The following is a 12,155-nucleotide window of genomic DNA, read 5'->3' on the forward strand; positions in this document are numbered from 1 at the left end:
TCATAAAAAATGGTGTAGCCTCCTGCTGGTGCAGACTGTATGTGCGCGCAGGAAGCCGCCACCATTTTTGTGATCACAGCGGCTGAATGTGATGTCATACAGCCGCTGTGACCACGCCCCCTGTGTATCCTCCGTTGCAGACCCCATTTTGAAGCCTTGCCCCCGCACCGCTCGATCCCTGACTTGGAAATGGAGTGTTGCTGACCCCCCTCTCCCCCCCTGCCCCGATTGACAGGCAGAGGTGATCGCATTCTCTGCGGGGTGCCGCAGAAAATGCAGGCACATGCGTATGCTCTTAGCAATTTTTGCAGTTGGATCGCTTATTGTGATTGCAATCCAACCTGAATCAGGCCCTATTACCTATCACAATGCGCTGCGGGCAGTACAAAATTGGTTTAATATGGGAGAAAAACCCCCAGACCTGTGCTCCTTAACTGTACCTGGTGGCTTGTGGAGCGGCTGCCCAGTAATCAGTGTCCACGCCAGTGCGCACACGGTCCACCCCCTACGGCCACGCTCCCCTTCATCAGCGGCCTCGTGATCCGGAAGGGTGGTGTGTGTGTGACTGACCTTAGGAAGAAACCGGAGCCTCCGCTGCAGTGACCCAGCAACCAGGGCACGGGAGTATACAGCACCGCTGGGAGTGATGAAGCTGCAGTAAAGATGTCTATTAGACCTAGCCTGCTGCAGCCCTTGTAGATTCTCATAAAAAAAGTTCTTATTTTCTTGTCAAAATTAATAGCTAAGAATAGGCTGCCTGAGGCAGGCCCCTGTTAAGTGGCCTGCTACTGAAGGCACCAACTACAAACTGAGCTCCCTGTTCATGGAAGCGGGATTATAGAGGAGAATGCGCTGAGCATCTTGGGAACAGTCAAAAGCTTTGAGCCGGTTGGTGCCTCAGATCAAGATCCTACTCTACACCCCAATGTGAATCCTTGTGGAGTCCAGTGTACCCCACAGAAGAAATTAATGTGTCACACCCATTGGCAGCAACCTTAGAATAGCTGCTGACGGGCACAATTGAGAAAGGAAGGGGGGGGGGACATTTGAATCCAGCACATAGATGCAATTCAAATATGTAATTTGAACCTTCCTATTTTAAAATATAATGGATGAACCTCACCCTGTGAGAACAATCTTCATGATATAGAGATCTCATATGCAAAATAAGTATGAGTTGGGATAGGGCTGGGGAGGGTGGCTGCTCGGGCAAGCCCCTCCCCCGTCAAGTTAAGGAGATTCAACTGAGGAAGCACAAGGGAACTCTCGTCTGGGGACAACAACTGCAGGGAGACCACATCTTTTCAGATGAACATGGGAGGGCGGAATGCTGCCTAATACTGAAGCACCATCAAATATCAAACCATATGCAATAAAGAGTACAAGCATTCCTGGGGGAAGGTCTGCAGGAGACGAATTTGCATACGGTGATGTCATCCAAGCAGTGGGCCAAAGTTGACTGGAACCCTCATCTGCATATGAAAAGAGAAAAGGGTTATGCAGGGCATGGCGGCCTTTTGCGGCGCTTGGATGACCCCTAGTTCGCATTAAACACCTCCACCCTCCTTCGGTGTGGGGCTCATGTTGGCTATGCCCCAGCCCCTGAAGCATTCAAGCTGATTTCTTGCAGCAGCTGGGCACTGTAACAGCTCCAGAGCTGCTCTGTAAGGCAAATAAAAGGGTGTGGGCCCTGCAGCACTACCTGTAGTTCGCATTGTGCGTTGGAAGGCACAAAGTAAGCAGACGGGAGAAGTCAGGATAGAGCGCAAGGGCATAGAAGGGAGCGGCTCAAGAAAAGAGAAGTGGAAACAGACAGCAAACTAGGCTGGAGAGAGACCTGAGACAAAGAGATCTGAATTATACGAGAGCCGACCAGGGGAAACACAAATTCTGCAGTCAAGTTTCCCACATTTGGGGATATCGCAGGGGCAGCACACCCAGAGTGCAATGGGTGAGCCTTGCCCTGGGAGAAGCACCTTCAAGATCATAGTATCTCACCTGGCAGGTAAGTAGGAGTTGGGCTAGAGCTGGGGAGGGTCGCTGCTCGGGCACCCCTCTGTCAAGTGAAGGAGGTCCAACTGAGGCAGCACAATAGAACTCTCGAAAGAAGAACAAGGCTAGAGGAAGATCTGAGACAAAGAAATCTGACTTTTACCAGAGCTGACCAGCGGATAACACAAACACAGTCCCCCACTACCACAAATAATGCAGGCGAGTTTCCCACATTTGGGGAAATCACAGGGGTCAGCATACCCAGAATGCAATGAATGAACCTCACCCTGGGTGAACAATTTTCATGACCATGGTGTCTCCTATGCAAAATAAGTATGATTTGGGATAGGGCTGGGGAGGGCCGCTGCTCAGGCACATCTCTGTCAAGTAAAGGAGATTCAACTGAGGCAGCACAAGGGAACTCTCATCTGGGGACAACAACTGCAGGGAGAACACATATTTTCAGATGAACATGGGAGGGCAGAAGGCTGCCTAATACTGAAGCACCCCCAAACAGCAAACCAAATGCAACAACTAGTGCAAGCATTCCTGGGGGAAGGCCTGCAGCAGATGGATTTGCATATGGTGATGTTATCCAAGCAGTGGGTCAAAGTTGGCTTCAACCGTCATCTGCATATGAAAAGAGAAAAGGGGCGTGCAGGGCATGGCGGCCTTTTGCGGTGCTTGGATGACCCCTAGATCGCATTAAACACCCCCACCCTCCTTTGGTGTGGGGCTCATGTTGGCCATGCCCCATCCCATGAAGCATTCAAGCTGATTTCTTGCAGCAGCTGGGCACTGTAACAGCTCCAGAGCTGCTCTGTAAGGCAAGTAAAAGGGTGTGGGCCCTGCAGCACTACCTGTAGTTTGCATTGTGCATTGGAAGGCACAAAGTAAGCAGACGGGAGGAGAAGTCAGGAGAGTGCATAAGGGTATAGAAGGGAGGGGCTCAAGAAAAAAGAAGTGGAAACAGACAGCAAACTAGGCTGGAGAGAGACCTGAGACAAAGAGATCTGAATTATACGAGAGCCGACCAGAGGAAACACAAATTATGCAGTCAAGTGTCCCACATTTGGGGAAATCGTAGGAGCAGCACACCCAGAGTGCAATGGGTGAGCCTTGCCCTGGGAGAAGCACCTTCCTGATTATAGTATCTCACCTGGGTGTGCTGCCCCTGCGATTTCCCCAAATGTGGGAAACTTGACTGCATAATTTGTGTTTCCCCTGGTCGGCTCTCATATAATTCAGATCTCTTTGTCTCAGGTCTCTCTCCAGCCTAGTTTGCTGTCTGTTTCCACTTCTTTTTTCTTGAGCCCCACCCTTCTATACCCTTGTGGACTATCCTGATTTCTCCTCCTGTCTGCTTACTTTGTGCCTTCCAATGCACAATGCAAACTACAGGTAGTGCTGCAGGGCCCACACCCTTTTACTTGCCTTACAGAGCAGCTCTGGAGCTGTTACAGTGCCAAGCTGCTGCAAGAAATCAGCTTGAATGCTTCAGGGGCTGGGGCATGGCCAACATGAGCCCCACACCGAAGGAGGGTGGGGGTGTTTAATGCGAACTAAGGGTCATCCAAGCGCCGCAAAAGGCCGCCATGCCCTGCATACCCCTTTTCTCTTTTCATATGCAGATGAGGGTTCCAGCCAACTTTGGCCCACTGCTTGGATGACATCACTGTATGCAAATCCGTCTTCTGCAGACCTTCCCCCAGGAATGCTTGTACTAGTTGTTGCATTTGGTTTGTTGTTTGGGGGTGCTTCAGTATTAGGCAGCCTTCTGCCCTCCCATGTTCATCTGAAAATATGTGTTCTCCCTGCAGTTGTTGTCCCCAGATGGAAGTTCTCTTGTGCTGCCTCAGTTGAATCTCCTTTACTCTAAAACTTGTAAAACTTAGCAAAAGTGTTTACTAAATAGCTGCTCGGCAAAGTTGCAATGCCGAGACTCCCCGACCAGCTGCCCAGGATGAACCCACCTTTCTAGTAGAATGGGTCTTCACCTAATTCAGTAACGGCAATCCTGCCGTGGAATGAGCATGCTGAATCTTACCACAGATCCAGCGCATAATGGTCTACATGGAAGCAGGACACCCAATCCTGTTGGGAGCATACAGGACAAACAGAGCCTCTGTTTTCCTAATCTGAACCGTTCTGGTGACATAAATTTTCAAAGTTCTGACCACAGCCAGAGACTTTGACTCAACGAAGGTGTCAGTGGCCAAAGGCACCATGTGGAAAGATGAACCACCTTCGGCAGAAATAGTTGACGTGTCCTCAATTCTGCTCTATCTTCATGAAAGATCAAATAAAGGCTCTTGTGATACTGCATGGTTTGTACTGTTTTCCATGTGCTCCCAGATCTTTCAAGCAAGTAGCATGGTCAAGAAAGTTCTGTTTGAAAAGAAACAACATTTACTGTCATTGTTATAGAATTTGGGAGAAAAAACAAGAAGAAATCTGCACTGTTGACGCACTGGACAGAATGAATGAATCATAAAATATAACCTTTATTAAGTATGTATTAAAATTGGATAAATATTAATATTATTATCCCAAACTGCAGTAAAACATAAAGGTTAAAATCACAGAACTAACATACATGTGCATAAGAAGAATAAAGAGATGTGAAAAAAAGGTTTAAAAAGCGTGTCCGTGTGTGATTATTTTTGAAGGCACAACCCTGGCGGGGTTGTTTATATAGATATATATGTTGCTAATAATCACTTTCTAGCGTAATGTTATTAAAAAGCTGTTAGCATCTATGTCGTCAGGTACCACTGGGTCGTATCCTATATACTCCTGTGGGAAACTTGACTGCATAATTTGTGTTTCCCCTGGTCGGCTCTCGTATAATTCAGATCTCTTTGTCTCAGGTCTCTCTCCAGCCTAGTTTGCTGTCTGTTTCCACTTCTCTTTTCTTGAGCCGCTGCCTTCTATGCCCTTGTGCACTCTCCTGACTTCTCCTGTCAGCTTACTTTGTGCCTTCCAACGCACAATGCAAACTACAGGTAGTGCTGCAGGGCCCACACTCTTTTACTTGCCTTACAGAGCAGCTCTGGAGCTGTTACAGTGCCCAGCTGCAGCAAGAAATCAGCTTGAATGCTTCAGGGGCTGGGGCATAGCCAACATGAGCCCCACACCGACGGAGGGTGGAGGTGTTTAATGCAAACTAGGGGTCAGCCAAGCGCCGCAAAAGGCCGCCATGCCCTGCATGCCCCTTTTCTCTTTTCATATGCAGACGAGGGTTGAAGCCAACTTTGACCAACTGCTTGGATGACATCACCATATGCAAATCCATCTGCGGCAGGCCTTCCCCCAGGAATGCTTGTACTAGTTGTTGCATTTGGTTTGTTGTTTGGGGGTGCTTCAGTATTAGGCAGCCTTCTGCCCTCCCATGTTCATCTGAAAATATGTGTTCTCCCTGCAGTTGTTGTCCCCAGATGAGAGTTCCCTTGTGCTGCCTCAGTTGAATCTCCTTTACTTGACAGAGATGTGCCTGAGCAGCGGCCCTCCCCAGCCCTATCCCAAATCATACTTATTTTGCATAGGAGATACCATGGTCATGAAGATTGTTCTCCCAGGGTGAGGTTCATTCATTGCATTCTGGGTATGCTGACCCCTGTGATTTCCCCAAATGTGGGAAACTCGACTGCATTATTTGTGGTAGTGGGGGACTGTGTTTGTGCTTTCCTCTGGTCAGCTCTGGTAAAAGTCAGATTTCTTTGTCTCAGATCTTCCTCTAGCCTTGTTCTTTTTTTGAGAATTTCCTTGTGCTGCCTCAGTTGGATCTCCTTCACTTGACAGGGGGGTGCCCGAGCAGCGACCCTCCCCAGCTCTAGCCAAACTCCTACTTACCTGCCAGGTGAGATACTATGATCAGGAAGGTGCTTCTCCCAGGGCAAGGCTCACCCATTGCACTCTGGGTGTGCTGCTCCTACGATTTCCCCAAATGTGGGACACTTGACTGCATAATTTGTGTTTCCTCTGGTCGGCTACTCGTATAATTCAGATCTCTTTGTCTCAGGTCTCTCTCCAGCCTAGTTTGCTGTCTGTTTCCACTTCTCTTTTCTTGAGCCCCTGCCTTCTATGCCCTTGTGCACTCTCCTGACTTCTCCTGTCTGCTTACTTTGTGCCTTCCAACGCACAATGCAAACTACAGGTAGTGCTGCAGGGCCAACACCCTTTTACTTGCCTTACAGAGCAGCTCTGGAGCTGTTACAGTGCCCAGCTGCTGCAAGAAATCAGCTTGAATGCTTCAGGGGCTGGGGCATAGCCAACATGAGCCCCACACCGAAGGAAGGTGGAGGTGTTTAATGTGAACTAGGGGTCATCCAAGCGCCGCAAAAGGCCGCCATGCCCTGCACACCCCTTTTTTATTTTCATATGCAGACGAGGGTTGAAGCCAACTTTAACCCACTGCTTGGATGACATCACCATATGCAAATCCATCTGCTGCAGGCCTTCCCCCAGGAATGCTTGCACTAGTAGTTGCATTTGGTTTGTTGTTTGGGGGTGCTTCAGTATTAGGCAGCCTTCTGCCCTCCCATGTTCATCTGAAAATATGTGTTCTCCCTGCAGTTGTTGGGCTAGAGCTGGGGAGGGTCGCTGCTCGGGCACCCCCCTGTCAAGTGAAGGAGATCCAACTGAGGCAGCACAATGGAACTCTCGAAAGAAGAACAAGGCTAGAGGAAGATCTGAGACAAAGAAATCTGACTTTTACCAGAGCTGACCAGCGGAAAACACAAACACAGTCCCCCACTACCACAAATAATGCAGGCGACTTTCCCACATTTGGGGAAATCACAGGGGTCAGCATACCCAGAATGCAATGAATGAACCTCACCCTGGGTGAACAATTTTCATGACCATGGTGTCTCCTATGCAAAATAAGTATGATTTGGGATAGGGCTGGGGAGGGCCGCTGCTCAGGCACATCTCTGTCAAGTAAAGGAGATTCAACTGAGGCAGCACAAGGGAACTCTCATCTGGGGACAACAACTGCAGGGAGAACACATATTTTCAGATGAACATGGGAGGGCAGAAGGCTGCCTAATACTGAAGCACCCCCAAACAACAAACCAAATGCAACAACTAGTGCAAGCATTCCTGGGGGAAGGCCTGCAGCAGATGGATTTGCATATGGTGATGTTATCCAAGCAGTGGGTCAAAGTTGGCTTCAACCGTCATCTGCATATGAAAAGAGAAAAGGGGCGTGCAGGGCATGGCGGCCTTTTGCGGTGCTTGGATGACCCCTAGATCGCATTAAACACCCCCACCCTCCTTTGGTGTGGGGCTCATGTTGGCCATGCCCCATCCCATGAAGCATTCAAGCTGATTTCTTGCAGCAGCTGGGCACTGTAACAGCTCCAGAGCTGCTCTGTAAGGCAAGTAAAAGGGTGTGGGCCCTGCAGCACTACCTGTAGTTTGCATTGTGCATTGGAAGGCACAAAGTAAGCAGACGGGAGGAGAAGTCAGGATAGTGCACAAGGGTATAGAAGGGAGGGGCTCAAGAAAAAAGAAGTGGAAACAGACAGCAAACTAGGCTGGAGAGAGACCTGAGACAAAGAGATCTGAATTATACGAGAGCCGACCAGAGGAAACACAAATTATGCAGTCAAGTGTCCCACATTTGGGGAAATCGTAGGAGCAGCACACCCAGAGTGCAATGGGTGAGCCTTGCCCTGGGAGAAGCACCTTCCTGATTATAGTATCTCACCTGGGTGTGCTGCCCCTGCGATTTCCCCAAATGTGGGAAACTTGACTGCATAATTTGTGTTTCCCCTGGTCGGCTCTCATTTAATTCAGATCTCTTTGTCTCAGGTCTCTCTCCAGCCTAGTTTGCTGTCTGTTTCCACTTCTTTTTTCTTGAGCCCCTCCCTTCTATACCCTTGTGGACTATCCTGACTTCTCCTCCTGTCTGCTTACTTTGTGCCTTCCAATGCACAATGCAAACTACAGGTAGTGCTGCAGGGACCACACCCTTTTACTTGCCTTACAGAGCAGCTCTGGAGCTGTTACAGTGCCAAGCTGCTGCAAGAAATCAGCTTGAATGCTTCAGGGGCTGGGGCATGGCCAACATGAGCCCCACACCGAAGGAGGGTGGGGGTGTTTAATGCGAACTAAGGGTCATCCAGGCGCCGCAAAAGGCCGCCATGCCCTGCATACCCCTTTTCTCTTTTCATATGCAGATGAGGGTTCCAGCCAACTTTGGCCCACTGCTTGGATGACATCACTGTATGCAAATCCGTCTTCTGCAGACCTTCCCCCAGGAATGCTTGTACTAGTTGTTGCATTTGGTTTGTTGTTTGGGGGTGCTTCAGTATTAGGCAGCCTTCTGCCCTCCCATGTTCATCTGAAAATATGTGTTCTCCCTGCAGTTGTTGTCCCCAGATGGGAGTTCCCTTGTGCTGCCTCAGTTGAATCTCCTTTACTCTAAAACTTGTAAAACTTAGCAAAAGTGTTTACTAAATAGCTGCTCGGCAAAGTTGCAATGCCGAGACTCCCCGACCAGCTGCCCAGGATGAACCCACCTTTCTAGTAGAATGGGTCTTCACCTAATTCAGTAACGGCAATCCTGCCGTGGAATGAGCATGCTGAATCTTACCACAGATCCAGCGCATAATGGTCTACATGGAAGCAGGACACCCAATCCTGTTGGGAGCATACAGGACAAACAGAGCCTCTGTTTTCCTAATCTGAACCGTTCTGGTGACATAAATTTTCAAAGTTCTGACCACAGCCAGAGACTTTGACTCAACGAAGGTGTCAGTGGCCAAAGGCACCATGTGGAAAGATGAACCACCTTCGGCAGAAATAGTTGACGTGTCCTCAATTCTGCTCTATCTTCATGAAAGATCAAATAAAGGCTCTTGTGATACTGCATGGTTTGTACTGTTTTCCATGTGCTCCCAGATCTTTCAAGCAAGTAGCATGGTCAAGAAAGTTCTGTTTGAAAAGAAACAACATTTACTGTCATTGTTATAGAATTTGGGAGAAAAAACAAGAAGAAATCTGCACTGTTGACGCACTGGACAGAATGAATGAATCATAAAATATAACCTTTATTAAGTATGTATTAAAATTGGATAAATATTAATATTATTATCCCAAACTGCAGTGAAACATAAAGGTTAAAATCACAGAACTAACATACATGTGCATAAGAAGAATAAAGAGATGTGAAAAAAAGGTTTAAAAAGCGTGTCCGTGTGTGATTATTTTTGAAGGCACAACCCTGGCGGGGTTGTTTATATAGATATATATGTTGCTAATAATCACTTTCTAGCGTAATGTTATTAAAAAGCTGTTAGTATCTATGTCGTCAGGTACCACTGGGTCGTATCCTATATACTCCTGTGGGAAACTTGACTGCATAATTTGTGTTTCCCCTGGTCGGCTCTCGTATAATTCAGATCTCTTTGTCTCAGGTCTCTCTCCAGCCTAGTTTGCTGTCTGTTTCCACTTCTCTTTTCTTGAGCCGCTGCCTTCTATACCCTTGTGCACTCTCCTGACTTCTCCTGTCTGCTTACTTTGTGCCTTCCAACGCACAATGCAAACTACAGGTAGTGCTGTAGGGCCCACACCCTTTTACTTGCCTTACAGAGCAGCTCTGGAGCTGTTACAGTGCCCAGCTGCAGCAAGAAATCAGCTTGAATGCTTCAGGGGCTGGGGCATAGCCAACATGAGCCCCACACCGACGGAGGGTGGAGGTGTTTAATGCAAACTAGGGGTCAGCCAAGCGCCGCAAAAGGCCGCCATGCCCTGCATGCCCCTTTTCTCTTTTCATATGCAGACGAGGGTTGAAGCCAACTTTGACCAACTGCTTGGATGACATCACCATATGCAAATCCATCTGCGGCAGGCCTTCCCCCAGGAATGCTTGCACTAGTTGTTGCATTTGGTTTGTTGTTTGGGGGTGCTTCAGTATTAGGCAGCCTTCTGCCCTCCCATGTTCATCTGAAAATATGTGTTCTCCCTGCAGTTGTTGTCCCCAGATGAGAGTTCCCTTGTGCTGCCTCAGTTGAATCTCCTTTACTTGACAGAGATGTGCCTGAGCAGCGGCCCTCCCCTGCCCTATCCCAAGTCATACTTATTTTGCATAGGAGATACCATGGTCATGAAGATTGTTCTCCCAGGGTTAGGTTCATTCATTGCGTTCTGGGTATGCTGACCTCTGTGATTTCCCCAAATGTGGGAAACTCAACTGCATTATTTGTGGTAGTGGGGGACTGTGTTTGTGCTTTCCTCTGGTCAGCTCTGGTAAAAGTCAGATTTCTTTGTCTCAGATCTTCCTCTAGCCTTGTTCTTCTTTCAAGAGTTCCCTTGTGCTGCCTCAGTTGGATCTCCTTCACTTGACAGGGGGGTGCCCGAGCAGCGACCCTCCCCAGCTCTAGCCCAACTCCTACTTACCTGCCAGGTGAGATACTATGATCATGAAGTTGCTTCTCCCAGGGCAAGGCTCACCCATTGCACTCTGGGTGTGCTGCCCCTGCGATTTCCCCAAATGTGGGAAACTTGACTGCATAATTTGTGTTTCCCCTAGTCGGCTCTCATATAATTCAGATCTCTTTGTCTCAGGTCTCTCTCCAGCGTAGTTTGCTGTCTGTTTCCACTTCTTTTTTCTTGAGCCCCTCCCTTCTATACCCTTGTGCACTATCCTGACTTCTCCTCCTGTCTGCTTACTTTGTGCCTTCCGATGCACAATGCAAACTACAGGTAGTGCTGCAGGGCCCACACCCTTTTACTTGCCTTACAGAGCAGCTCTGGAGCTGTTACAGTGCCAAGCTGCTGCAAGAAATCAGCTTGAATGCTTCAGGGGATGGGGCATGGCCAACATGAGCCCCACACCGAAGGAGGGTGGGGGTGTTTAATGCGAACTAAGGGTCATCCAAGCGCCGCAAAAGGCCGCCATGCCCTGCATACCCCTTTTCTCTTTTCATATGCAGATGAGGGTTCCAGCCAACTTTGGTTCACTGCTTGGATGACATCACTGTATGCAAATCCGTCTTCTGCAGACCTTCCCCCAGGAATGCTTGTACTAGTTGTTGCATTTGGTTTGTTGTTTGGGGGTGCTTCAGTATTAGGCAGCCTTCTGCCCTCCCATGTTCATCTGAAAATATGTGTTCTCCCGGCAGTTGTTGTCCCCAGATGAGAGTTCCCTTGTGCTGCCTCAGTTGAATCTCCTTTACTTGACAGAGATGTGCCTGAGCAGCGGCCCTCCCCAGCCCTATCCCAAATCATACTTATTTTGCATAGGAGATACCATGGTCATAAATATTGTTCTCCCAGGGTGAGGTTCATTCATTGCATTCTGGGTATGCTGACCCCTGTGATTTCCCCAAATGTGGGAAACTCAACTGCATTATTTGTGGTAGTGGGGGACTGTGTTTGTGTTTTCCTCTGGTCAGCTCTGGTAAAAGTCAGATTTCTTTGTCTCAGATCTTCCTCTAGCCTTGTTCTTCTTTCGAGAGTTCCATTGTGCTGCCTCAGTTTGATCTCCTTCACTTGACAGGGGGGTACCCGAGCAGCGACCCTCCCCAGCTCTAGCCCAACTCCTACATACCTGCCAGGTGAGATACTATGATCATGAAGGTGCTTCTCCCAGGGCAAGGCTCACCCATTGCACTCTGGGTGTGCTGCCCCTGCGATTTCCCCAAATGTGGGAAACTTGACTGCATAATTTGTGTTTCCCCTAGTCGGCTCTCATATAATTCAGATCTCTTTGTCTCAGGTCTCTCTCCAGCCTAGTTTGCTGTCTGTTTCCACTTCTCTTTTCTTGAGCCGCTGCCTTCTATGCCCTTGTGCACTCTCCTGACTTCTCCTGTCTGCTTACTTTGTGCCTTCCAACGCACAATGCAAACTACAGGTAGTGCTGCAGGGCCCACACCCTTTTACTTGCCTTTCAGAGCAGCTCTGGAGCTGTTACAGTGCCCAGCTGCTGCAAGAAATCAGCTTGAATGCTTCAGGGGCTGGGGCGTAGCCAACATGAGCCCCACACCGACGGAGGGTGGAGGTGTTTAATGCGAACTAAGGGTCATCCAAGCGCCGCAAAAGGCCGCCATGCCCTGCATACCCCTTTTCTCTTTTCATATGCAGATGAGGGTTCCAGCCAACTTTGGCCCACTGCTTGGATGACATCACCGTATGCAAATCCGTCTTCTGCAGAC

At 48.8% G+C, this 12,155-nt stretch overlaps 9 non-coding genes and 2 pseudogenes across 9 annotated transcripts; 6 read left to right on the top strand and 5 right to left on the bottom strand.

Annotated features, from left to right (window-relative positions):
- Positions 1–1,850: 1,850 nt before the first annotated feature.
- LOC135010121 (U1 spliceosomal RNA) lies at positions 1,851–2,013 on the bottom strand. Its single transcript, XR_010209586.1, has one exon. It is a non-coding gene; the product is annotated as a U1 spliceosomal RNA (small nuclear RNA).
- A 152-nt stretch (positions 2,014–2,165) lies between these two features.
- LOC135010108 (U1 spliceosomal RNA) lies at positions 2,166–2,329 on the bottom strand. Its single transcript, XR_010209578.1, has one exon. It is a non-coding gene; the product is annotated as a U1 spliceosomal RNA (small nuclear RNA).
- A 674-nt stretch (positions 2,330–3,003) lies between these two features.
- LOC135010124 (U1 spliceosomal RNA) lies at positions 3,004–3,159 on the bottom strand. Its single transcript, XR_010209588.1, has one exon. It is a non-coding gene; the product is annotated as a U1 spliceosomal RNA (small nuclear RNA).
- A 2,361-nt stretch (positions 3,160–5,520) lies between these two features.
- On the top strand, positions 5,521–5,684 carry LOC135010113 (U1 spliceosomal RNA). Its single transcript, XR_010209583.1, has one exon. It is a non-coding gene; the product is annotated as a U1 spliceosomal RNA (small nuclear RNA).
- Positions 5,685–5,836: 152 nt separating this feature from the next.
- On the top strand, positions 5,837–6,000 carry LOC135010110 (U1 spliceosomal RNA). Its single transcript, XR_010209580.1, has one exon. It is a non-coding gene; the product is annotated as a U1 spliceosomal RNA (small nuclear RNA).
- Positions 6,001–6,719: 719 nt separating this feature from the next.
- On the bottom strand, positions 6,720–6,883 carry LOC135010109 (U1 spliceosomal RNA). The gene has a single exon (XR_010209579.1). It is a non-coding gene; the product is annotated as a U1 spliceosomal RNA (small nuclear RNA).
- Positions 6,884–7,557: 674 nt separating this feature from the next.
- On the bottom strand, positions 7,558–7,713 carry LOC135010126 (U1 spliceosomal RNA). Its single transcript, XR_010209590.1, has one exon. It is a non-coding gene; the product is annotated as a U1 spliceosomal RNA (small nuclear RNA).
- Positions 7,714–10,074: 2,361 nt separating this feature from the next.
- LOC135010106 (U1 spliceosomal RNA) lies at positions 10,075–10,238 on the top strand. The gene has a single exon (XR_010209576.1). It is a non-coding gene; the product is annotated as a U1 spliceosomal RNA (small nuclear RNA).
- Positions 10,239–10,390: 152 nt separating this feature from the next.
- Positions 10,391–10,525, top strand: LOC135010119 (U1 spliceosomal RNA; annotated as a pseudogene).
- A 702-nt stretch (positions 10,526–11,227) lies between these two features.
- On the top strand, positions 11,228–11,391 carry LOC135010103 (U1 spliceosomal RNA). Its single transcript, XR_010209573.1, has one exon. It is a non-coding gene; the product is annotated as a U1 spliceosomal RNA (small nuclear RNA).
- A 152-nt stretch (positions 11,392–11,543) lies between these two features.
- On the top strand, positions 11,544–11,678 carry LOC135010118 (U1 spliceosomal RNA; annotated as a pseudogene).
- The last annotated feature ends 477 nt before the right edge of the window (positions 11,679–12,155 follow it).

Source organism: Pseudophryne corroboree, unplaced genomic scaffold (assembly GCF_028390025.1).
Source record: "Pseudophryne corroboree isolate aPseCor3 unplaced genomic scaffold, aPseCor3.hap2 scaffold_2283, whole genome shotgun sequence".
NCBI classification, from domain to species: Eukaryota; Metazoa; Chordata; class Amphibia; order Anura; family Myobatrachidae; genus Pseudophryne; species Pseudophryne corroboree.